This window comes from Equus quagga, chromosome 5 (genome assembly GCF_021613505.1).
Source record: "Equus quagga isolate Etosha38 chromosome 5, UCLA_HA_Equagga_1.0, whole genome shotgun sequence".
Classification (NCBI taxonomy): Eukaryota; Metazoa; Chordata; class Mammalia; order Perissodactyla; family Equidae; genus Equus; species Equus quagga.
Genome location: NC_060271.1, coordinates 4,783,720 through 4,806,642, shown reverse-complemented (window position 1 = coordinate 4,806,642; position 22,923 = coordinate 4,783,720). Strand labels below are relative to the sequence as shown.

At 43.7% G+C, this 22,923-nt stretch overlaps 1 long non-coding RNA gene across 2 annotated transcripts; it reads right to left on the bottom strand.

Annotated features, from left to right (window-relative positions):
* Positions 1 to 8,335: 8,335 nt before the first annotated feature.
* On the bottom strand, positions 8,336 to 9,852 carry LOC124239789 (uncharacterized). 2 transcript variants are annotated; one of them, XR_006888687.1, is made up of 4 exons: positions 9,586 to 9,852; positions 9,119 to 9,312; positions 8,870 to 9,024; positions 8,336 to 8,525 (listed from the first exon to the last, which is right to left on the bottom strand). It is a non-coding gene; the product is annotated as an uncharacterized LOC124239789 (long non-coding RNA). The 2 variants fall into 2 exon arrangements; XR_006888688.1 differs by having other exon boundaries at positions 9,635 to 9,852.
* Positions 9,853 to 22,923: the final 13,071 nt, after the last annotated feature.

Genomic DNA, 22,923 nt, shown 5'->3' with positions numbered 1-22,923 from the left:
CAGCCTGAGACCACCTGGAGCATCAAGAGGACCCAGCGCCGTGGTACCTGCAGGGCCCTTTGTGCCCCGCTGCCTCCTGGGAGCTCCAGCCACAGCAGGGAAGTCTTTCCTGGGTCTCAGATCTCCTGGTTAATGGTTGAAGGTCCTTGAATTTATTCAATAATGGTTTATGATTGTCCAGGTGGGACAGGCTATCCTCTGTGTTCACAGAGAAGGGAATTCCAAACTTGGTGCTCAGGTTTTCTAGTCTTTTGAGCCAAGGAAAATAAAAGAGAGGATAGTTGGTGGCTAATGTCAGAGTTTTCCCCTACTGGCTCTCTTAACAATCAGACACTGGTTCAGCTTGCCAAAATTAAAGTATTCATGAATGGAGGGCCAGCTTCAGGTGAGTCTGAAGAAAAGGGACACTTGCTCCCTCCGGCTGTTATTGCCGTGTCGCTGGGTGACCAGGGGCCAAACAGAGGTGTCTGAGATCTATACTCAAGATGTGTAGCGGTCCCATAGGGAACTCCAAACCACGTAATTAAATAACTTGGCTCATCCGGGGACGCACTATAAGGTTGATCACCAGTGCTCCGAGCCCCTGTGATTGTGTTAGACAATCAGCAGGAGAAACTGAGGCACATAAGAGGGTGGAGCCAACTCATTGGTGGCACTTTGAGGAGCTATGCCCATAAGCACCACACTCCCAATTCACCCCACTAAGTCGCTAGTTAGACTTGCTTAAACAGAATGGGAAACAAAACATCAAAACCTGGTAACTGTGGGACATCTGACAGCCACCCACCAGCTAATACTCCAGCCAATTTTACCTTCAATACTTATGGAGCACAAGCTTGCAAATGGCTCCCTAAATGGGAGAGTATTACTAAAGGAGATCTTGCTTTATAATGGCCATTCTGGGAACTTTTGTTTCAGAAGAGTCCACCTTAAGAGTCACCCTTAAAAGAAAGGATTCAAAACCTCTCAGAAGCAATGGAATGCATTCTTTGTTGTTTTTGGTTTTGGGGGGGTGTTGCTTTTGTTTTGTGAGGAAGACTGGCCTTGAGCTAACATCTATTGCCAATCTTCCTCTTTTTGCTTGAGGAAGATTGTCCCTGAGCTAATGTCTGTGCCCATCTTCCTCCATTTTGTATGTGGGACACCGCCACAACGTGGCCTGACTAGTGGTGCATAGGTCCACACCCGGGAGGTGAACCCACAAGTCCTGTGCTGCCGAAGCGGAGTGCGCTAACCTACCCACTACACCATGGGGCTGCCCCTGGAGTGCATTCTTTGGTTGATATGCAGAAGCTTCTAAAGGACAAAATGACTTCAAAAACCACTCTAAAAAGGATCCTCACCAAAAAAAAGAATCTTTAGTAAAAATTTTTAGCCATCTGAGAAGATAAACTTAACTTAGTTCATCTGCCAGAAAACCAATTTGGAAGCCACTATTCTTTTGCGTTTTGTACCTGAGACATGGCTAAAATTTTAAAGATCTCTGATTGTGTCTGTCTGTGTGTTTATGGATGTAAGTCTCTCTCTCTATATTTGTCTGCCTCCAGATGGTGTAATTTCTAAAGGAGCTCTATTTAATTGGCTTGATGTAAATGCTTATATAAATTATTTCTAAGTGTAATAGAAATTAACCCAAATATCTTTCTTTCTTTTTTTTTTATTTATTTTTGTTTTTGAGGAAGATTAGCCCTGAGCTAACATCTGCTGCCAATCCTCCTCTTTTTGCTGAGGAAGACTGCCCCTGAGCTAACATCCGTGCCCATCTTCCTCTACTTTGTACGTGAGATGCCTGCCACAGCATGGCTTGACAAGCAGTGCCATGTCCACACCCCAGATCCGAACTGGCAAACCCCGGGCTGCCGAAGCAGAATGTGCACACTTAACCACTGTGCCACTGGGCCGGCCCCCAAATATCTTTCAAGTTAACATGATATAAAATGATCTTTGGTAAATAAAAACTTGTTTAAGTTTTTGCTTTGATTGAAATAGACATGTTTTCAGAGTATCAACAGAGGATATTACACAAATATGTTATCTCTGTTACAAAATATATCAGTAAAAAATAACTTAGAATAATAGCTGATTTTGTCTAATGTCCCATGAGGTTTTTATAGGCAATCTAAATATGATTACTAGGAACAAGTAAACTAAATGGATGTGAGAAAGATCAAAGTTTTGGGGGTAAACTTTTTAACAATAATTATGTATTATGCTGTGTGGACTTAAAATACCTTCAAAACTTTTTGATGGCTTGAAAATTTAGAGTTTTGCTAAATTAAGTGGTAAAAATTTATTGAGTATCTAGGTCATTTCCACATAAGATAAGATGTTAAAATTAATTACTAGGCGTAGATTTGTCTGCATTTGGATTCTTATTTCAGAAGAGCTGGAAGATACTTGGGTTTATTGATGAACATATTTTGTGCCACACTGGGATATTTTCTATGAGAAAGTACGTGTTTCTGGAAAGTCTGTATACAAGAAAAGTAAGGTGTATTTTTTCAGTAAAGAAGGTATAAAGAATGGAGATATTTGTTTGTTTTGTTAAGAAAGATAAATTTGTCCTAAAGTACTAGAGGAAAAAAAAGGAGAGAAGGCCTGGGGCAAATTCTGAATGTAAAAAGCAAGTGACAGAAGGTTTGTGGAAGTAAAACCCTGAGGAAAGAGTTTTGTGCGTGGTCAAGTTGGCTAAGATTGAAATGAATTTGATTATGTGAATAAGTTTCAATATCAAAAGTAAGCTGGTGCAAAATTAGATTTTGGCTTTCTCTCTCATAAAAGGATAATCTTCTTGAACTTTAGGTCTGCTCGTGATAAAGAGGTTATAAAAGGTTTTTCTTAGGGGCTGGCCCCATAGCTGAGTGGTTAAGTTTGCATGCTCCAGCTTCAGCGGCCCAGGGTTTTGCCAGTTTGGATCCTGGGCTTGGACATGGCACTACTCATCAGGCCATGCTGAGGCAATGTCCCCACATAACACAAGCAGAGGCACTCACAACTAGAATATACAGCTATGTACTGGGGGGTTGGGGAGAATACGAAGGGGGAAAAAACCCCAAGATTGGCAACAGGTATTAGCTCAGGTGCCAAACTTAAAAAAAAAAAAAGGGTTTTCTTTATTTGTAAGTCTACCTAAAAGAAAATCAATGTTTTGTTAAAATAATTTCATATGTTCAAAAAGACTGAGGTCTCTCTGTTAAAGTGTTTTTCTTTTTGCCTTTGGCATCTTCTCTTGTTACCTTGATTGAATGGATAACTAAGCATTGTTTCCTATTTGACCAAGTGTTTTAAAACCTTTTGATATTTTTGATGAACTTCTCCCTAAATTAAAGTCTTTCTTTTCACTTAAAAAGGAAATTTAAAAATTTCCAATCAGCCCTGAGATGTCTCAAAAAAATTTGTTCTCTCTTCTTATAAAGAGGAAAATATTAAACTAATTAGACTCATTTGGAATGTTAAATTACATGGGAAACATCATCAAATAAGCGATGATAAACCTCTAAGGTTATATTGTGTATGTAAATATTATTAATATGTGGTTTAAGGTTATATAACATTCCTAAAATGCTGATCTGTTGTAATTATCAGTCGTAAGTCTAGTTATTGTCTTAAAATATTATATATCACAGAAATAACCAAGTTTCTTTGTCAATTGCCATTTTCGAGTCTTTTGTCATTTACAGATTTTTATTATTTTACTCTGATGCTTTTGCAAATATGTTTCATCTTTAGAGAGATTCATGGAAAGGACCCTGGCACTTACTCTGAAATACAGGTTTCTGATAAACTTTCAGACTGGAAAACTAAATTTTAAAAAATTACAGAACCATAACGGAAAAACTGATGGCTTCATAAACTGCTAACAGAAAACAATTGAGGGCATTTTGTTTAGAGCTGACTAGATACTGCAGAAACGAGGTGCCCAACTTTCCACTCGTTGCTCAACCTTTTATGTATACATCACTTAAGTCTGACCAGTCTGATTTGATTAAATGGACACCAGAAGGAGAAAAAGCTGTAAACACCTCAAAGTCCATCTTGGCTCAGGCACCAACTTCAGGTCACCCTAATTTCAACTTGCCATTTTCTCTCTTTGTACATGAAGATTGTTGATGCAAATAATCCATAAACAATCTATAAATCAAAATTGGGTGAGTTTATTATGAGCCAACTCTGAGGACCATTTAGTCCGGGAGAGTCTTTTCACAGAGGAATGGAGCTCTCCAAAGAAGTCGGGGCATACAGAGTGGTTGTAACCTTCAAAGAGCGTGTATCACATACGATTGGAATGTCCTTTTCACAATAGTCACGAGAGTGAATTGCCGGCATAGCAATTTGATGAACATGGCGGGTGGGTGGTCTTAAGGTGGGTGGTCACAGGGTGAGTGCAGCAGGTCAGCAATCCATGCCTGGCCTAGAGAGAGATGCTTATCCTTAAGGAATGCCAGTGTAGGGGAAGTTACATCCTTATCTTTAAGGGCATTGTTCTTGTCTTCGGGACATAGTAAATACTCAAAGCAGATGTACAATGCATGCTCAATGGCCAAATCAGGCCCTTTTGGAAAAAACAAATTCAGGCTGAATTGGTTTTACACCAGATGGCTTCCTCGTATACTCTCATATCCTATTGCTTATCATTTATCTATCAAGATAAAGAAAATGCTTTAGGTGTATTAACTCAAGAACATGATGATCACCATCGACCTATAAGATATGATACTCACCAACTCACCTTGGTGGCAAAAGGACTTTCACCGTGTCTGGGGGCTGTTTCAGCAACAGCTCTTTTGTGCAGGGCTACTAAAGAAATGATGATGGGGTGTCCTTGAACTATGGGTGCTCCTCATTCAGTGGAAGCCTTGTTAAATTCTCATCACACTCAGCATTATTCTGAGTCGATTAACTTCTGATGACATTGTTTTGTATAACAGGTTAAATCTCACTGCCTTGCCCCTAGATGATGCTGAATCAATGAAATTTGATCATGACTACATAAAATTAACTGACCAGCTGTTGACCCCTAGGGATGATTTACGTGAAAGTCCTATAACTAATACTGACCTTATGCTATTCACGGTTGGTTTTTACCTGTGAGGACCTACTGGGAAATATCAAGCCGGCCCTGCTGTGGGCCCTCCAGGCTCCATTCCTGAGAGTGCTCTCTTGCCTGATGCTCCTTCAGCACAACAGGCTGAGCTTGTTGCACTGACTAGAGCCTGTCATTAGGCTAAAGGAAAAACTGCAAATATTTTCACTGACAATAAATATACATTTGAGTAGTCCATGATTTTGCCATGCTCTAAAAACAAAGGTTTTTTTTAACTTCTACTGGATAACATATTAAAAATGTGAAAAGTGGTCAGCCCGGTGGCCTGTTGGTTAAGTTTGTGCACTCTGCTTTGGCGGCCCAGGGTTCACAGGTTCAGATCCCAGGTGTGGACCTAGCATCGCTTGCCAAGCCATGCTGTGGTGGCATCTCACATAAAACAGAGGAAGATTGGCACAGATGTCAGCTCAGGGCCAATCTTCCTCAGACTAAATAAATTAATAAATAAAAATGGGGAAAAAGTGACTAGTTTGTTAAAAGCCATTTTACTCCCCCAGAAAATGGCAATAATAAAAGTGCAAGGTGGACACTTTAGAAACCAAAACAAACAAGCAAAAAAAACAAGTTAGCAGGCCAGGCAGGCAAGGAGGCTGCCTCCCAAATGGGAGTCCACATCTTGTGCCTCTCTGACTTAACTGAGGCTCTGCTGGAGTTTCCGAAAACTGCCACAGAAAAAGAACAGCAGTTACAGATCCCAAAGGGGGGCGATTTTGATTCTCCTAGGAACCTGTGGATTGGACCGCGTCCACGCCCAGTAGATCCTTTGGAAGCTCACCTTCCATTTCGACAGCATATCCTTGCTCTGACTCATTGGGCCCCAGAGAAAATGATCTCTTGGGGAAAACAATACTTTTGGAAACCCTCTTTTACTGTAGCACAGAAAATATACTCTGAATGGTTAGTCTGCTCTAAACACAACCCAGGGAGGCCCCTACATGGTTCAAACGGAGTCTTCCCTTTGCCAGCGGGACTGCTTGAAACTTGGCAGATAGATTTTATCCAAATTCCTCCCTCCCAAGTTTCCCAGTCTGTGTTTGTTGTGATTTGCGTGTTCTCTCATTGGGCGGAAGCCTTTCCGTGCCCAAGGGCTACGCTCAATCAGGAAGTAAATTGCTACAGGAGCGCTTCATTCCATTCATTCCACTGGGGTGGGGTGGGGGCGTTCCAGCACAACTACACAGTGATCTGGGACTCATTTTACCAGACGAATTTTGAGGGAAATTTGTAAAGTCTGGCCTATTTTGTAGCATCTCCACTGCAGTTACTACCCCTAATCATCAGGCCTTGTGAAATGAACAAATGGCATAATTAAGACCCAAGTGGCTGAGCTCACAGGTGCATTTTCTCTACCATGGCCTAAAGCCCTTCCGCTGGTATTGTCAACCTGAGATCAACACCCTTTGGAAAACATCAGTTGTTTCCATTTGAAATTATTACTGGGAGACCTATGTTTCTAGCTGAAGGATTACATAAACCTTCATTACAAAAAGGCGACATAATTCACTATTGTAAAATCTTAACCAAACTATTAAAGGAACACTCGAAATTGGTTGCTAACACGTACGATGCAAACTTACCCAAGGAGGAAGATATACAGACTCAGGATGACTGTTTATTGAAAATGTCACCATTTAAAAAGTTCTTTGCAGCTTAAGTGGAAAGGACCATATCAAGTCCTTCTGACTAACTCCTTCACAGCTGGGTTACAGGGAATTGGCTCTTGGATCCGTATTTCTCACTTAAAAAGGGCACCTACTTCAGAGCGGTCCTCAGACTGTGTCTCAGGTTTGTGACTGAAACTACACCCACGAGACCAGGATGAGAAGCGGCCGACAGCTGACGTGGACAGCTCTCCCAAGAGTCCGGAGCAGGCTAGTAACTAAGGGAAAATATGTATTATTTTTGTTTCTAACTGGACTCACCTACTCTTGTCACAACATTTGTCTTTCCAAGCCACACCAACTCTTAGATACGAACTGTTGTTCTCAGAAAAAGGTTACCACTTTGAGTCCAACAAGTGGTGAGCCCATAAGTCAAATACTCAGAGTCTAAGATCCATCTTACACAAACCTGTTCTAAATCTTCCTATTAATTCTCACTTCACAGGAAACAATTATATAAGGCATGCCTTGGGGAAAACCTCCAAGAAAATTCTGCCAGGGGACTTTTTGGGAGAAAAATTATAAAAACCATATTCACAATTGTCATTTTGATAGTGTTCATTATCGTATTAGTCTGATGTTGTGCTAAGTGTCAAAGGAGGCAACGACAGGACAAGGCCTGGATCATGTCAGCTAGGAAGGCAGAAGTGATCCTGAATGCATTTTTAATAAATAGCATATAAGATAGGTAAGGAAATGAGAGGCACCCCATCATGTCAGAGAAAACCAAAGAAACACCTCATTGGTCATGAATACAACCGTGGCTTCATAATAACCCAAAACAAGGATCCTGGACCGAGTTTGGGGACCCCTCTCCTGGTCTAACAGGCAAATCTAACCAGCAAACTGCACGGGCTTTAAGTCAGCATGGTAAATCCACGCTGCACCGTGAAGCACCACGCAGGCCACTGCCAGCCTGTGTCCCACGACCTGGCAGCCCCACGTCTCCTGACTGAAGACACCAGCTGGACAGACCCACAGCAGGAACAGATAAAGAGGTACCTCAATGTCACGTTCCCCAGTTGCATGGGAATAATTAACAACCCTGGTCCTTGCCCCCTGCTCATGTAGATGTCAGCTTCTCTGAACTCGTTTGATGTATAACCAAGGATTCTTTTTTATGTTGCATTCAGTGTATGACCTAGAGAAAGGCCCAGATGACCTCTACCCCCTTTTTGGGACAAATATAAAATCTAGCCGTGAGTTTTTTCTTTTCCTCTTCCCTGCGCATGCACTGTTTGTGAGAGAGAGCTAAGCCGCACTTCAGCTTGCAGCCCTCGGAGAGTTCCGTTGGAGCACCCTGTGGGACTGGCTTCCGGGGGATCCAGCTCCTCCCGCTGATTACTGAGTAAACCCCTTCACTAATATCACCCAGACTCTTGATTTCAGTAGTCACATGCAAAATACCTCATTAATAATTTTTACATTGATTACATGTTGAAATTGTCCATGAAGATAATCCACTATGAATCTATAAATCAAAATTGGGGTGAGTTTATTATGAGCCACATCTGAGGACTAGCCTGGGGCCTTCCCTCCCCAAGGAAGGAAGGGCACCAAAGAAGTGGGGTGTACAGAGTGGTTAGACACTGTCTTGGAACAAAGAGCATACATCACATATGATAGGAATGTCCCTTTTACCACAGTCACGAGATTGCCTTGCAGGCTCAGCACAGCTATTCACCGCAGGTCTGCCGTCTCGAGGGACACAGCAGGGCGGGCGCAGCGATCAGTTCCTAGCCCAGGGAGAGATGCTCATCCTTAAGGAAATACCAACATGGGAGAAGTTGCATCTTTATCTTAAGGCCATTTGTTCTTATCTTCGGGACATAGCAAATGCTTAAATCAGATGTACAATGCATGCTCAACAGCCACATCAGCCCCTTCAGGAAAAACAAGGTCACCGAGAACTGGGTTTATACCTAATGGCTTCCTCATATACTCCAATATATCCTATTGCTTGCCATTCACTTATGAAAATTATAACATTTTGATATATTGAGTTAAATAAAATATAGCATTAAAATTGACTTCACTTGCTTTATTTACTTTTCTAAGGTGGCTACTAAAACATTAAAAATTACAGATTTGTCTCACATTGTACCTCTGGAAGCTCCCATCAGGAGGGGCAATCGAAGTGTAAAGAGGAGAGGCACGTGGGCAATGCCTTCCTCTGTTCTGTCTGAATCCAGTGTTGGAACTGTAAGGCTTTGCTGCAAAAGCGTAACCATTCTGAGAAATGCTGGGGTAGGAGGCAACCTGGAAAGCAAAGTTCAACCTAAATATTGAGTGTTTCATGCCTGGGAGGAGAAACAGCGGAAATTACTGGCAATCAGAATAGTTTGACACTCACAAGAGGGGGAGGAAGCCCCGAGATGTAAACGAGACTGATCTCCAGGACAGCTCTCAAAACAGAAGGGCAGACGGTACTCAGAACAGGCTTTTCCCGGCTCACACGCGCCTTTTCCCTCCTGCCTCCTCTCCTGTCTCTGATTGTTCTTTTCTGTCTCCACAAACTCCAACCCTTTGGATTGCTATTATCTCGGCCTGAAAACAGTTACCTTGAGTTGGGCCAATGAACTAATCTTATTTTTTAAATTAACATGTAGTAAAGCTGCTTATCTTTGTGTACAGATTATGAATTTTAGCACAGGTAAGCATTCTTGTAACCACCACCACCACGAAGATAAAGAACAGTTCCACGCCCCACAAAGCTCCTCCTGGACCCCTGTGGAGTCACCCCTCCCCGCCCCTACCCGCTGGCACCCACTACTCTGTTCCCAGTACTCTAGGTCTGTCTCTCCCAGGAGGTGATAGGACCTCAGGCTCTTAGGCTCTCCGGGTAATTGAAATTGACAGGAGGCCCGACCGAAGTCTCCGGCAAGGTTTTCTTGGGGCTCCTGGTCAAGCACGAGGGAGCCGGCAAAGGAGAAGAGGGGCTCTGGCTGGCTCTGCGACGTGAAGCCTCCTGCGTCTTTCAGGGGTAAGGGGACCAGACCGGCGGCACTATTCTTGCCTCCAGTGGCCTGCTGCCCTCTGCCTGGTGGTGTGGCTGCGCCTGCCTCGTAGGCCTGGCCTGGCGGCGTTGCTCCCTGCAGCCGCCCCAGGAAGGGCGCGGAGTGGGCTTCCCAGGGCCTTGGGGCCTCGTGTGGGCGGGAGGCGGGGGACTGCGGGGGCTGGGGGGCGGGGAGGCTTGCGGATGGAAGTTGCTTGTCTCGACTTGGGAACTAGCTGGGCTGGCAGGGGCCCGCCCGGATGGTTCAGGGTGTGGCTCAGAGTCCCGTCCCTATCCCCATGATGTGACTGAATCATATAGTGTGCCATCTTGGGCCCACTCATTTTTTTAATAGATTTTTTTATTGTGGTAAAATACACATAACTTAAGTACCATCTAACCACTTTTAAGTGTACCGTTCGGTGCTATTAAATACATTCACACTGTTGTGCAGCCATCACAAACATCCATCTCTAGAACGCTTTTCATCTTATAAAACTGAAACTCTGTACCCATTGACAGTAACTCCCGGTCCTTTCTCCCCCAGCCCCCGGCAACCCCCAGTCTATGTTCTCTCTGATTTTGACAACTCCAGTACCCCACAGAAGTGGAATCATACAGTATTTGTCTTTTTATGACTAGCTTATTTCACTTAGTGTGGTGTCCTCAAGGTTCGTCCATTTTATAGAATGTTGCAGAATTTCCTTCCTTTTTAAGGCCGAATAATATTCCATTGTATGTATATAACACATTTTACTTATCCAGTCGCCTGTCTGTGGACACTTGGGTTGCTTCCACCTTTTAGCTATTGTGAATAATGTTGCTATGAACACAGGGGTGATACCGACCCTGATATCAGTTTCCCCACATTAAACCTAGAATATATGGGGTTAAAACCAAAACACTCATTCCCTGCTTACTCTCTGGCTTCCTGGCTCCAGAATCCACTATCGTCCATGGAGACAGACATCGTCAAGGACAAGCACCTGGACTATCTCCTCCCGCAAAGAGATATGGGCTTGTGGGAAAGCTGCTGACCAGCAAGGTCATGAGCTCCCTCCTCTCTGCAAGTGTCTCAAGGCCCAAGACAGGCTGGTGGGAAAGCTCCAACCAGCAAGGCCATATGCTCCCCCTTCCCTACCTAAAACCCCAAATAAAAACCATTCCTTTTAGCTTTTCGGGGAGTTTGGGATTTCAGCGTTAGCTGCTCTCTCTCCTTGCTCAGCGCTCTGCAAAAATAGAATTCCTACTTTCTTCCACCACCCCCGGTGTCAGAGATTGGCTTGCTGTGCAACGGGTGAGTGAACTCACTTCAGGTTCGGTAACAGGGATACAATATCTTTTTTGGGACCCTGCTTTCAATTCTCTTGGGTTTATACCAGAAGTGGATTTGCTGGGTCATATGATAATTCATTTCTGAGGATCCACCATAGTGCTTTTCACAGTGGCTGTACCATTTTACATTCCTAGCAACGGTGTGCAAGGGTTCTATTTCTCCATATTCTTGTTTTCTGTTTTGGTTTTTGTTTTTTTCCATAGTAGCCATCCTAATGAGTGGGAGGTAGTATCTTGTTGTAGTTTTGATCTGCACTGTCCGAATGATTGACAGTGTTGGGCATCTTTTCATGTGCTTTTTGGTCATTCATGTTTCTTCCTTGGAGAAATATCTATTGAAATCCTTTCCCCATTTTTGAATGGTTGTTTGGTTTTTTGGTGTTGAGTTTTAGGAGTTCTCTATATATTCTGGATATTAATTCCTTATCACATATTTAATTTGCAAATATTTCCTCCAGTTCTGTGGGGTGTCTGGCCCATTAATTTTTGCCCAAGTCAAGGAAGCTCCCTTTGACAGGGAGTCTATTCACAAATGCACAGTATTGTTAATAAATGTACATTATTCACATGAAACTCAGTTAGTTAGAATGCTTAGGAATAGGATGTTCTGGTTAACAAGTTCTCAGGTTAACTGGAATTAAGCAAAATGCCTTTTATAGTTTGACCATGTAGCAATCTTTCTAAAATGTGAGTCCCTATTTCTTTCTTAATGAATAGAGCCTAATGAACACAACTTTTTTTTTTTATTAAGGAGCCCCATAAATGCTAGAGTCCTGACAAAGAGCACTTTACTACTTGCACAGAGCATCTGCTGAGCTCTTTTGGTCTTTATGACCAATCTGAGGGGTGGCAGCACAGAGAACTGTTAATCTGTGTTGTTTTTAATAAATGGGACATTCAGACTTAGCAAGCTTCATTGATTTGCCTGATCAGTGTCTTATTCTGGTGGACAGAAAAGTCAAGATACGACTCTCAACTTCTGGATCTTTCCATCATTTGAATCTGCTCCCACAATTATTGTGTGAAACACCATTTCTTGTGGTTCAGTTTCATAGATATAAAGTGAAAGTTTCAGGATAGGGTTTCTTCAAGTATGGTCTACACACCTTCCACATCAGAACGCTGGCTAAGACGCGGATGCCTGGGCCCCGCCGCCTCCCACGGAATCTCAGCCTTCAGAGGGGAGGCGCACAGGTCAGGTCTGTGCAAAGGTCTCCAAGTTCCACTGACGCCTGCTAACGTTTAGGAAATGGGACTGAAGCTTTTGACCCTGAAACTTCTTTGACCCTGAAATTATCTCTGTTTCTAAAGCCCTCTTAAGACATTCTTTTCCCTTGCAAAGTGCAGCTCTCACCTAAAAGCTGTTTATCCGGAAAACTAAAAGCTGACTTCCAGATAATCAAGATTTTATTGTCTTATTACCTTGAGTAATTTAAGGAAATTTCGTAAGTTTGAAAACGTGTGGTAATGAAAATTCACTGGATCTTTGCTCACTGTAACCAAACTTCGGAGACAACTTAAATATCCTTCAGCAGAGACTCATGGAGTAAATTAAGCTACACACATGCAAGCACGCGCACTCACACCTATATACATACGCACAAACATGCACATTGGAAGACAAAGAAACCTTTAAAAATACGTATAGCATATCGTTAAGTTTTTAAAAAGCAATTATAAAGCTCACATTGAGTTGCTGGTGTTTTGTAAAACTATATACATATATGTATGTGGGCCTAGAGAGACGTCTAGAAGGATGGTCATGAATATGTGTACTTCAGTCCCACATCATCTCTGGATGATGAAATTTGAGGTGACTTTTTACTTTCTGTGCCTTCCTGTATAGTTTGAATGGTTTAGAAGAGCATATTCTACATTTATAAAAGCAATAAAGCTATTTTTACATGAAATATAATGTTGTATCTGTTCTTAATCTCCTTTTAAAAAATATGGCTCCTTCGAAGACAGCCATGCATTAGCAGGGGCTAATTAGTCAGATGGGCAATTAGCGTCTTGGAAAGAAAACAACAGCCCTCCAGAGGGCAAGGGTCTACCGTCCACCCCTGAAGACGTCAAGCCCTGGTGACCTCTGACATTGTCTCAGTTCGGGCTGCTGTAACAGACTCCCCTAGAGTGGGGAGCTTAAACAACAGACGTTTATTTCTCCGAGTCCTGGAGGCTGGAAGTCTGAGATCAGGGTGCCACCGTGGTCGGGTTCTTGGTAAGGGCCCTCCTCTTGGTTCACAAATGGCTGCCTTCTCACTGTATCCTGACATGGTGGAGAGAAAGAACTCTGATCCCATTATCTTCTTATAAGGGCACCAATCCCACCACGGGGGCTCTACCTTCATGGTCTCATCTAACCCAATCACCTCCCAAAGGCCACACCTCCTAATACCATCACATTGGGCATTAGGGTTTCAAAATATGAGTTTGGGAGGACCCAAACATTCAGTCCATAGCATTCATCTTTTCCTCGACTCTACCCCCATCCTATATTCTCTGCCCTGCTGGCAAACATCCCCATCCACCTTGTCATCAAGCAAAATACCCAGAAACCATCCGGGCTCCTCTTCTGCTTTTCCTTACCTTCTCCCTCAGTATCTCTCAATCCTTTCCTCTCCTCTCCACTTCTACTGTTATGACCTTACTTTAGTAATCTTATCACTTCTCACCTGGAGTTTTGTCATGGCCTTCTAACTGGCCTCAGTCCTGCCCACTGTCGTTTCCCCTTCTGCAACTAGAGCACTTGTTCCAAATGCAGAGATGATCATGGCGCTCTCTTCTAAAATTTGCCACGGTTCCCATTGTGTACACTGTACAGGACCGACTCCTTTCAGGTGCCCAAATACCACGTCCCCTCACCCCTGTCTGGGCTTTCACACACGGCATTCCTCTCTTGGAATGCTCTTATTCCTTTCAACCCAAATACTTCACCTGGCGAACTCCTCTTCATCCCACGGTGTCTCTGCTTAGTCATCACTTCCTCTCAGAAGCCCTCCTGGACATATATTTTATATTTTATAACTTACTGCCAAATTGCTCTCAAAAAGTGCTACCCACAGGATAAAGAATAGCAATTTCCCCACGCCTTTACTAACATTGTGGTATCTCTTGGCTGTCTAGATGGTAGGAATTTCACACTCTGTAGCTGGCTGTGCCATTTGGCCTGTCAGCAGCTCTCATAGCACACATGGAAGTGGTTTGCTTCAGAGCAGCCCACCACAAAGGAAATTCAGCCACCCGTGTCCTTTTCCAGGCTCTCATAATGTCCAGTTCTCAGTACTTCTAATAGGAAAGCTTGAAGTGAATAGCTCGGACTGACCAGTCTTGGTGATCAAGAGGTGGTCAGCAGAAATTGGGGGCGCTGTCCTTTCTGTCCTTGGCATTCCCAAGGGCGGTTCTTGCAGCTCCTTTGTGCCTATAGCCTTCTTTGTGCTCTGGTCAGCCGCAAACCTTCTGACCAATGTTCTTGCTTGCAACACTTATTCGTTTAAGGTATCAATTAATAAACCACTATCTATAGAATGTCTACAGGGTGGCCATAAAGTCTGCCTGTATGAGCTTGTGTGGTCTGTTATCTATTTGTTTTAATTTTTTTATGTGTGGAACTTTATGATGTTAGGCACTCTTTTCATACCTTCCACTGTCATCATGGAAAGAAACCTCCAGAACATGGAAACATTTAGAGCTGGGATGGAGAGTGGAGGAGAGAACGCTCAGGGACTCTGTACCGTCTCCCCCTTATCCGTGGGGCACCTGTTCTAAGGCCCCCAGTGGGTGCCTGATGCCACAGATTGTACCGAACTCTATATATACTGTTTTCCCATACATCCATACCTATGATAAAGTTTAACTTACAAATTAGGCACAGTAAGAGATTAATAATAACTAATACTAAAACAGAACAATGATAGTAATATGCTGTAATAAAAGTTACCGTAGAGCTTAGCAAGCTCAGCATACGATTTTTTTCTTTCTTTATGAGGTTGAGAACTTTCGCTTTTTCACTTAAAGGAAGAACTTTACAACTTCTCTTTGGCATATCTGAATTGCCACCATCGCTATTCTTGTGCTTTGTGGCCATTATTCAGTAAAATTAGGGTTAGTGGAACACAAGCACTACAATACCTCGACAGTTGATCTGATAACCCAGAGGGCTGCTAAGTGACTAAGGGTGGGTAGAGTATACAGCGTGGATACACGGGACAAAGGGATGACTGACAGCCAGGTCAGGTTGGAGCAGGAGGGCGCAAGATTTCATCTTGCTACTCGGAACAGCAAACAACTTAAAACTTACGAATTGTTTATTTCTGGAATTTCTCATTTAAGATTTTTGGACCCTGATTGACTGCGGGTAACTGAAACCACAGAAAGTGAATCCGCAGATAGAGAGGGACTATTGGAGCTTCTGTACTGTAAGTCAGGCCCTCTGCCAGGTTCTGGGGATAAGACGGAAAGCAAGATGGTCCATTTCCTACTAGAAACTCCCATGGAGCATGTTTCTCAACCTTGGCAACGTCGACATTCCTGGCCAGATAATTCTTTCTGTGGGGTGTCTTGTGCGTTGTAGTATGTTTAACATAAATACCAATAGCACCCCCCGCCCAGTTGCGACAAACAGGTGTTGAAATGTCTCCAGGAGTGTCAAAATGCCTCCTGGAGCATAAACACTTATGGCTGAAAATCAGATGTAAGAGGAAGACAGATATTAAAGGAGTGATGATCAATGATCGTTAAGTGTAGCCTTCTCAAGTTGTGCAACAGAGGAACGTAGGGTAATAAAGGCAAGGGACTTCACGAGGTCCAGGACCTCCCACGCAAACTGTAGTCCTTGGACAGCAGCACCTGAAGCACCTGGGAGCTTGGTAGAAATGCAGAATCTTAAGCCCCATTTCAGATCGACAGAGTCAGAATCTTCATTTGAACACGATCGTGACGAGGGAAGGGAGACGGTCTGCCTGAGAAAACAGTATTTAATCTGAAACCTGAAAAATGAATAGACACCAGCCAGGCAAGATGGAGGGCAAGGATTGGTCAGGATGGAGGGACAGGCTGCTTGAAGGAAGGCCTCGGGCCTGGGAGGAAGCGGGGGAGGAAGTCCCGTGTGGCTGGAGCTCATGGAGCAGGTTTCATGGAGCCCAAGGTTCATGCAATTTGGGATGCCCTCTTTAGGGAAAAGGAGACAAACTTATAAAGTATAAATGTGATTACTAATTTAGAATGAGAAAAAAACACAACAAATTATACATTTGAAGAAGCTGACATACCATAAATATCACAAAATCTAGAAAAACAACATAATATTTTTTATTAAACTGATAATACTTTTTTCCTATATCTTTTGGCCACATTCTTTTTCATCATTTCTTCACGTGACAACAATTTTATGACATCACTTTATACAGAGAAAATAAAATGATAATTCAGTCTTTCTTTCAACATGGCAGATCAAAATTTGTTTTTTATTATTGACAGTTTGGAAATGTTTTAGGTATATAATTATTTATTGTTAGTGTTATATAAATTTTGTTGGATTGTTATCAAATTTGCAAAAACATCTATTATGTTTCTTTCAATCACAAGCTGTCAGATTTCAAAGCATTTCAAATTGTCTTCTGCGGTGAATAATCTCTGCTTCTCTGAATTGAGGACACATGAACCCGGGCTATGAGGGGCTCTCCTTTGAGTGAGGGACCCTGAAGCTTAAGCTTCATTAATTTCATATAAATGCTTTTTTGTGTATCTAGCTTGAACTCCATACATCAAACTGAACTGGGTCTTAGGTAAGAGAGACATGGTCCTGCCCATAGGAAGGTCATGGGCCAATGGGGGAGACATGGAAAAAACTAACTACAAAGCAGAGCAGGCTTGGAGTACTACAAAACCGAGAGACAGACATAGCTGCGACTAATGATGCTGGGGATATCATGGACATATTCAAAATTGTATCAGATAGGCAATAATCCATTCCAAAAATATTTCTCTAATTCCTACTGTGTGCCTAACACTGCTGGGCACAGATGGGGAGAGGAAATGTGGATGTGTCCAGCAGGGCTTCTGTCCCATGGGTCAGAGTTTAGTAGGTAAGATGTGTATGCAGAAAAAGCAATGCCAAGCATAATAATTACAGCTAACATTTATTGAGCAAATATTATTTGTCAGGCACAATTCTAAATGCTTTGCTTTTAAATACAGTACAATAATACAATTAAATACAATATAACAGTACAAAGTGGATATGGTAAATACCTCCTGAATGGTCCAATTCTTCAGAATACTTAAAAGGGAGGGAATATTTTCTGGCTTCATAACAATAATAAGAAGAATTGAGCACCTGTTGTACTAGGCATGACACACCCGCCATCCTAATATAACCACTCTGTAAAGTGGGCATGGACACGTCCTCCGTACATCAGTGTTTGGAGCGGTTGGAGAGCTGGGCAAGGAGAGTAAAGTGCTGGACATTTGACCTCTTAAGAAAGATATCACACAGCAGCACACACAGCCAGTGCAGGTCTGGGCTTTGTCCAACTTTAACGAAGGATACGAGCATGCAGTTGGACAGGCCAAAGAACAGGAGTAGGTTTTTAACAAAAATAGCCATCTCCTGCTCCTCCCTTCCCACACGCCAGTCCTGCTTCTTCTCTTGCATATGGTTCCACTGGGCTCGGAGGCCCTCGGAGGCAAAAAGGCTGTCTCCTGATCTCCGTGTGCCCGCTGCCCAGCACAGGGCCAGTGTCCCAAAGTCAACTGGTCCCCAGCTTGATTCTTGAATCAGAATAATTTCAATTTCTTCTAATAAAGTCAGAACATCCCTTTAAAAAAATGACAACTTTTAGCAAATAAGCATTACCTACAAACAATGACATTTATAGCTCTACATTTATTTAGTGGTCAGACGTCCAGCAGCCCACTGTTGGAAGCACCGGTGAGGCCAGGTTAAGGTCAGTGCCGATTCCACTCCCATAGTCCTAGTGTGATTCTTGACCCTTCCATAAATGAACCTTGGGCAAGTTACAAGTTACTTAACACTCTAGTTAAGTTCTGTCATGGGGTCCCCTCCCCAGTGGATATTATCTGTCATTACCATTTCCCAACAGAGAGGGACAAATCTCTTTGATCATTTACTGAGTCTATACCCTTATTCCTTGGTGGAGATAACTGGTCCCAAAGTCATAGACTATTGACTGAAACTGATGTGTAAAATGAAACCACTGATTGAATAAGCTTGGTCGCCTGACATTTCGTGGGCGGTGGGTGGAGGAACCGGCTGATGGGGTGAGAGAGAATTGCAGAGGCAGCAGGATTGCTTCACGTAAACAGGAGAGCAGCCTGGGTGGTTTAATGACAGACAAACAGTCCTTTCTAAGTAGGCTCCCCTAAGGCATGTTGGGAGTTTGACAGCGCTTTATAGTAATGGATGTGCATAATGCTCACTTGAAGCATCACTAAAAGGTCAAATATGTTCCAAATAAGGTGTTTGGCCAGGCGAAGAGGTGTGTAATGCCTTTTTAAAAGACCTTGAGCTTCTCTTTTGGAAGGGCTCTCTTAGAGAAAACACTTAGTCTAAACTATCATGCTGGGGAGCAGTGTGTCCTCGATTTTAGAAGTACGTGGACTGAAAAGGCTTTTTAAAAATTGAGGACAATTACAGGGCTGCCAACTTGTTATTTTGCCATATAAAAAAACCCAAGAAACAAACTAACAAAAGAACCACCATCTATTACCATTATCTTTCCATGAAAGAAAGGAAATTTGAATGTCAGAAAAAGTCAGAACGTCACAGTCTCAGAACAAAGAACAGCCTTTCAAACTAGACATATTTACATTGTGAAACGCTGGATGCATTTCATAATTTTTCTGACTTTGCCGCAACTTTTGGAAGCATTGTTATGAACCAACCCAACGGGCCTGGAATTTAGAAACTACTGCTCCCTAATCTACTGGTTTTCCCAGTGTGGCCTCCCCACCAGCATCAGCATCTGGGAACTGGTTACAGACACGAATTCTCAGGCCTCTCCCCAGGCCTAATGGGGTAAACTTTCTGGAAGGAGGCCCAGCAATCTGTGTTTTAACAAGCCCTTCCCATGATTCGGACACACCCGAGCCTGAGAAGCATTGTTGGAAAGTGTCTCTTCCAGTTGGATTGGCCAGGTTTTCCCTGGAACCTCTCCAGTAACAGATCCTGCCACCTCACAAAGGAGCCTGCTCCAACTTGAGTCACCTCAAACGGTTAGAAACTCACAGACTCGCCTCCTGGGTCCCAGGCCTGCCCTCCTGAGCCACACAGAATGTCTTCCCTGTCGCTTCCCACTTGTCAACATTGCATGCACTTGAGGGTGACGGTTACAGCTCCCTTCTCCAGGTGAGCACAGCCACCGCTCTGAACTGGTCCCCACATGGTTTGGCCTCTAGTCCTCTTGTCAGCCTGGTCACCCTCATCTGAATGCCCTTTTATTATTATCATTAACAACTACCATTTATTTATTTATTTATTTATTTACTTTGGTGAGGAAGATTAGCCCTGAGCTAACATCCACCACCAATCCTCCTCTTTTTTTGCTGAGGAAGATTGGCCTTGAGCTGACGCCTGTGCCCATCTGCCTCTATTTTATATGTTGGGACTCCTGCCACAGCACGGCTTGATAAGTGGTGCATAGGTCTGTGCCCGGGATCCAAACTGGCGAACCTTGGACCACCAAAGCAGAGCGCACGAACTCAAACAATACGCCACCGGGCGGGCCCCAACAACTACCATTTCTTGAACACTTGTCACCATGTGCCATGCACAGCCTAGGGATATTACAAATCTTCCCGTTTCCAATCTTCTCAACAGCCCTGGGAAGTTGGTCTGCTGTCTCCATTTTCCAGAAGGAAAACAAGCTCAGGGAGGCCAAGTCACATGCCCAATATTACTCAGCTTGTAAGTGGCTGAGCCTGCTTTCCACACGCAGGTCTGGGACTGCTGGTCTCATGCTATTTCTGCTACACCAGGCTTAAATTTCCATCAAAATCTTGTAAAGGTACAGCTGAGTCAGGAAGAGATGGCCATGAAGGCTGAGTATGTAACATGTCGGTAACAGTTCCATTTTCTGCACTTACTAATTATATGACCTTGGGTGTGTTTCCTGCTCTTTATAAGCCTGTACAATGGGGATAATGATAGCATCTGCCTCATAGGGCTGCTATGAGTAGGAAAGGAATTAGTGCTTATAAAGCACTTAGCAGAGTGCCTCGGACATAGTAATCACTTAGCAAATGTCTGTTATTACTACTGAATAGATGTACTCAGCAATTATATAATTAGAATATAGATGGGTTGTATCCAGACAGGTGTACATTATAGAAATATAAATCATTGTCTCCTTTCCAACTCCACTGAACACCCACTTATTTCTGGCCCTGGACTATTTCAGCAGCTTCCCAGCTGATTCCCTGTTTCTACTTTCTCATTGTTGTGAGCCGGCCTCCGTGTGCCGACAGGTCAGTCTCCCTAAAGCCCAGCTCGGATCACGTGCGCAATCTTCCTGCTGAAACGCCATCTCCACATTAAGGCCGAGCCTCTCCTCTAGGTTCTCAAGCATCTGTATAGGACACGGTCCCACAGCCCCACTCCCCCGTCCCCACGATCGCCCCACGTGGACTCTGGTTCTAGCTGAACTGAGTTATGGGCCTTTCTTCATACACAAAGTTCCTCCTACATTTCCCCTGTTCACAAGGGCCGCCGGTCTCCCCCTTGCCCTCCCTCTGCCCCAGGGCTTTCTGCCAACATTTTTTCAGTGATCCAGTACTACTTGTCTCATGAAGTTTGTCTTAAAGCTCTCCAAAAGAGGTGGACAACTTCTGCCTTGGAATTTATTTGGCCTTTATTTCTTGACTTATAATAGTGTTAGGGAAAGAGCTTAGATTTTGCCAACAGATAGACCTGGGTTCAAATTCCTCCAATTAGTATATCACATCCCTGAGATTGAATTTCCTTATCTATAAATTGTGGATAATAACATCCACCTGGTATGGCGTCTGTGACGACTAAAGGAAACTAGGAAACGTGTGTTCCTGCTCAGAGCCTGATTCAACTAAGTTTTCCAGCGTCTGTTCCCTTCTCCCCTAGGTGCATAACGTGATTTACATCCCCTATTTGTTGGGAGTGTGAAATTAATAAAAGAAATCTCCACTAACCTGGAGTCGGGAAGACCTGTAGGGGGAGCCCTCACACCCCATCCACGTCCTCAGTTAGTCCCTCGGGCAGAGCAGCAAGCAGGCTCCTCCAGAGGAAGGTGCTGTGTACTTTACTATCCAGTAGGAGGAAGGATGACTTCTCTCTTCGCCTGGCAACAGCCCAGCCAATGAGAGAAGGTAGCACCCCAGCCAAGGGGAAGACTCTACACTTTGGACGGCCAGTTCCCTCCAATGGACTTTTTGTTTATTATAGCCCCACCCAACTCCTTTTCCTCTATAAAAGCATGCCTGCTTTGTTTCTCTGAATTTGCCTATGGGCCACCATAGCCTGCTTCTGCCGAATTGCTTTTCGTTGCTTTGTTCCCAAATAAACTGATTTTGTGAGCATGACAGCTGGCCAGTTTACGTTGTAAGTTGACAAGAGTAAGGACTTCATCATGTTGGCATTGCTCACAGTGCTTAGAATAATTCTTTATATGCAGGTACTCAGTAAGTACTGTTGAACTGAACTAACTGCCTCTTACTAGCTAAGTGGCTCAGTTGGCTTACCTCTCTGAGCATCAGTATGCTTGTCCTTAAAGTCAGTGATATTAAAAATAAATCTTTGGGGGCTGGCCCCGTTGCCCAGTGGTTAAGTTCACACGCTCTGCTTTGGCGCCCAGGGTTTTGCCGGTTGGGATCCTGGGCACGGACATGGCACTGCTCATCAGGCCACGCTGAGGCGGCGTCCCACATAGCACAACTAGAAGGACCCTCAACTAAAATATACAACTATGTACTGGGGGGATCTGGAAAGAAAAAGCAATTAAAAAATGCTTAAAAAAATAAATCTTTATGTTCCTTCCAGCTATGCCATTCTTTCATTCATTCAACAAATATCTATTGAGTGTTGGGTGGTGGGGATACCATGGTGAATAAGTCAGATGTTCAGGATTAGAACTCTCTTCCTCAGAAATGAAAGCTCAGCCGGAGCGGGGACCAGCGGCGCTGTGCCGCAGGTGTTGCCATTAGAGAGGACTACGTGCAGGCAGCTTGGGACCGTGGAGCCCCCAGGACTGAAGGGCTGTCTTATCACAGGTGGGAAAACACTCGATCCCCTCGGCCTGGTCCTTCAGAGGAGGCTGCGCGTTAGCTGAGTATGAGGTTGGTTGTTTTCTAACAGCTTTATTGAGATAGAATTGACATATAATAAAATTTGCCTCTTTAAAGTGTACAATTCAATGGTTTTTTAGTGTATTTACAGAGTTGTGCAACCATCGCCCATTCTGATTTTAGAATATTTTGACCCCCGCAAAGGGACCGGCGCGTTTATCTTTCTAAAACAAGACTTTGCCAGGTCAAGTCTTTCTCCTCCAGTACAGTAATGTTGCTCAGTGAACCCTGGAGATGAGAGGGTTGAGAGGTCAGAGTGTAGAAATACATGTTAATTAGATCATTGGTGTTCAGTGGATAAATTGGCTTAAAACATACCGTCAACCCAGGAGAGCCCCAGCTCGGCTGCACACAAAGTCGCCTTCTCCAAGCACAGCTCCAGCCGACAGCCCTTGCTCACCCCGCTCCAGCACTGCCTGCTGTTTGAGTGAGCACAGACCCTTAAGCTGGCAGTCACAAGATGACCTAAGATGGGGCCGACCTGCCCTTCCTGT